The sequence below is a fragment of the Lucilia sericata genome, unplaced genomic scaffold (genome assembly GCF_015586225.1).
Source record: "Lucilia sericata isolate MDLA Ls3-8-SP2 unplaced genomic scaffold, ASM1558622v1 Contig000295F_arrow, whole genome shotgun sequence".
NCBI classification, from domain to species: domain Eukaryota; kingdom Metazoa; phylum Arthropoda; class Insecta; order Diptera; family Calliphoridae; genus Lucilia; species Lucilia sericata.
In genome coordinates, this window is record NW_023994320.1 from 163,252 (window position 1) to 167,342 (window position 4,091).

Here is a 4,091-nt window from a genome sequence, read left to right on the forward strand (position 1 = left end):
TTTAATGTTTCCCGTTTAACTATGATAAAAGTTCCTGACTACTATGTAGAAAATAATTATTTATATATGTATGTATAGATACACACAGAAAAAAGATCGATCGGAAATCGGGTACAGTAACAAATAATTAGTTTATGTAAAAGAATATTAATTGTAATTATTAAAAGTCTATAAATTCAACTAATTCTTTATAATAAGAACTGAAAATACATAACTATAATCGAACTGAGGTTTATATAACCATTAATGTAGTTGGTAGAACCAATTTGAGCTTTTCAAACTTTTATTTTATTATTTCGTCAAGCACAATCAAATTTAAATTTACAATTATTCACTATAATTGGAAATATCAGTCCTTGCAATCAAAAATTTGGTTATATTAATATATTTAAGGCAAAAAAAGGTTATTTGTTATTGTCTCCCTATATTTCTATCAACATTATAATAATTTCGATCATAGTAAATACAATAAAGCTTAATTCGGTATTTGCAACGGAAAAATTATAAATTTCGAGTATATTGATTATAATTAAGCTTTATTTGGCACTTCCAACTGAATACAATAAAAAATTGTTTTTTATTTCTTGACATATGTATAACAAATTTAGTTCTAAAATAAAATCTCAAGAAAAACAAACATATTTTTATAAAATTTTAAAATTATTATTTCAAAAATAATTTACATGTAAATAGAAATACATTTAGTGGAAACGTACATATATCAATAATTGTCAAGGTAAGTTAATGTAAGTTGATTCATTAACAAAATATATCCAACTAAATAATTTTTATTTTTGTTAGAGAATTATGAAAATGTGTGGAAAAATTTTCTCCTTCATTTGTAATTATTTGTAATTATGAGGTAACTAGCGATTGCCGAGATCGATACTTATTTACGGAACTCAATTTTATTGAATTTTTAATTTACAGAAATCGCAACTAAATACTTTTATGTGAAACATCCAAGTAGTAGCTGTTGATTGACACAAGCTGATACCGAAATAAGTATTTGACGCTGTCGGTATGCTACCAATAAAGTCGCTTATTTTTTCATTGGACCATGAATGGAAGAACTTAACATATTGTAATTTTTTGTCATCATTTAGGTGAAATCAAACAGTTGATTAATGTTGTAATGTAAGAAAATCTGAATTAGTTAAAGAAAAATTGTATTTTATAATTTTATTTGTTTTCAGATTAATGATGTTCAATTGCGTGGTGCACCTATTTCCCTACTTATTGTTAGCTGTGCTGCCTATCAAACACAGTATACCAGAAGTCGATTTAAGAGAGATTCAAATCGAGCAGTTAATAACAAAATTGTGTAAAAAAAATATTTACAAATAAATAAATAAAATATAAATTGAAAACAATATGATCATATGTATATTATAATTGGTTCCTAATTTTAATAGTTTCGTTCTCCACAACCGAATTGTTTTTTAAAATCAGTAGTTGCGCCCACTAAAAGTTCACTGACTACAATCGAAAATTCGGTAATAACAACTAACCTATGTTCTAAAAATACAGTGTAGGCAAACAAAATATTCGGTAATTGCTATCGATTCATGTGATAGTACACGTAACCGACCAAATTCGATTGGAAACAAATTCGGTTGTGACAACGAATCTGTTTTCTCTGTGTATGTATTTAAATATAGGAAAAGGAAATAACATAAAGTGTAAAAAAAAAAGAATTTCAACTCTTAACATTTATTTTTAAATTGTCTATTTTAATTAGTAGTGTATTTAAATCACTTTTAATTTGTTGATTTTCCTGTATTCTTTTGTTTGCTACTGCTGCTGCTGTTGATGATTGTATGAGCAACAACATGAAAAAAAAGCTCAGTTAATTGCAACCATTGTCTGGTGTTCTTTTTTTTTAAGAAACTTAATTAGAACACATTTTTTTCCCAGTACTCTTGTCATGTTGCTATAACAATAAAAAATACAAAAGAATTTTTATTACTATCATGAATATACAATTTTGTGTTCAGTTTTCTTTTATTTTCGTTTCTTTTAATGATTTTTTTCTTGTTAATTTCAAAAAGTCAAGCATGTTGGCATTAAAATTGTACTTTTGTAGAAAATATCTTTCAACACTTTAAGAGAAAGGATTGAAGTAGTAATTGCTTAGTTAGGAGATAAGAATTATCAGTTGAAATTTGTTTTCAAATCCACGAAATTCTAATTAAATTTTTAATTTGTTAAACATGAAAACATCTAATACATTTCTAGTTTCGTTGTAATAATTGAGTGCCATTTACGAAGGTGGCTTATCATAATTACCAATGTAATAATGTTCATGGACGTTGACATTACACATCAAATTAACTGATGAATACTTTATATGAGAGGTAGGGTTAATTATTGACCGTTTTTTATAAAATTTTTTATAATATTTTTTGACCAAAAAAGTAATTTTCTTATGGACCGGACCTCAATAAATTTGGTAGAGAGATTTTAACTCATATAAATTTCATCGCTTTTCTGGTATTTCTAAGCCTATAATGAGCTTTAAAGTCATTTTCTGAAGGGGAGCTTATATGGGGTTAATCATATGCAAATTCTCATAAAAGTCTGTAGAGAGTTTCTGGCTCCTAAGAAACTTACTTGTGACGAATTTCATCTCTTTACTGGTACTTTTAAGGCAGTAATGAGCATTAAATTAATTATCTGAAGGAGATCTTATAGGGGGTAACGTCAATTATGGACCGATCTACATAAAATTTGGTTAAGAGATTTTGTTTCGCAAGGAACTTACTTGAGTCGAATTTCATCGTATTTTTAAGCCAGTAATGATCGTTAAAGTCTTTTTTTGAAGGGGACCTTATATGTTAGATTAGGTTCAATTATGGACTGATACACATAAAGTTTAATAGAGAGATTTTGGCTCCATTGAAACTTATATTTCATCACTATACTCGTATTTTCAAGCCTGCACAAAATACGTTGTAAATAGTGGGCTTACCACGTTTGTTAGCATTTAGACAACGGATGTGCATAAAGTTTAGATTGCGACAACGAATTGTTGCAATGTTGGCAAAGTTGCGTGGTCTACATTACATGTTGTTGTTGTATGTATGTATATACTTGATGTTATTGAAAATTTTGGTGTCAATTTGGTACCAGGCGTGTAGAGACCTTATATGGGGGTAGGGTCAATTATGGACCGATTCACACAAAATTTGGTAGGGAGATTTTGGATGATATGAAACTCATTTATGTCGAATTTCATCGCTATACTCGTACTCTTAAAACAGATATGCCGGTTAGAGCTGTTTTTCGGGGGTCCACTTGTATGGGGGCTATCCGAAAACGTGGACCGATATTGCCCATTTTTAATACCAAACAAACCTTACATGTAGGGAATAATTGTAGAAATTTAAATCCTCTAGCATGTCCCGTTCGGACTCTATCCTGCTTTCAACATACAGACGGATGGACAGACAGACGGACAAACATGGCTATATCGTCTTAGAATTTCATTTAACCCAGAATATATCTCCTTTTGTGATCATATGACGAATATTTCGATGTGTTACAAACGGAATGACAAAATCAATATACCCCCATCTGTTTTGATGGCGGGTATAAAAACAAGCGCTACAGCAAATTTCATTTAAACTGAATACCTCAAGAAATTAGAGATTTGCTGCAAAATGTGATTATTGCAAGGCTGGTATAGTCCAAAATTCGGATTGTTTTTGAACTAAGTACTAGAAAGAATGTGTCATACTAAAGTCATTCATATAATTAGTAAGTTAAAAGAAAGCTAAATATCACATGAAATCCGAAGAAATACTCTTAGTCCACCATAAAGCCTGTTGTGCGCTTCCCTACCAGTTTCTCAGGCGGGAGTCGAAACCACGATCTCCGGTTTAACAGACTATAGGTCAAACCACTAAACTACCGGAAACCACACAAATCTGCTGTTTTACTCAAAACGAAGTATTTTGATTTGTTTATCATATTTGTTTTATAATTTATTAACTTTATAACCTTAAAATAATATTCTAGGAGCACTTAAACTAGAAAAAGCTAAACTGTATCAAGACCAAATGTAATACCAATGAGTTTCGCAAAATCAT

The 4,091-nt window shown here is 29.5% G+C and overlaps 1 long non-coding RNA gene across 1 annotated transcript; it reads left to right on the forward strand.

The window, feature by feature from the left end:
• The first annotated feature begins 599 nt into the window (after positions 1 to 599).
• On the forward strand, positions 600 to 1,305 carry LOC119603350. The gene is made up of 4 exons (XR_005231404.1): positions 600 to 736; positions 802 to 862; positions 931 to 1,137; positions 1,197 to 1,305. It is a non-coding gene; the product is annotated as an uncharacterized LOC119603350 (long non-coding RNA).
• Positions 1,306 to 4,091: the final 2,786 nt, after the last annotated feature.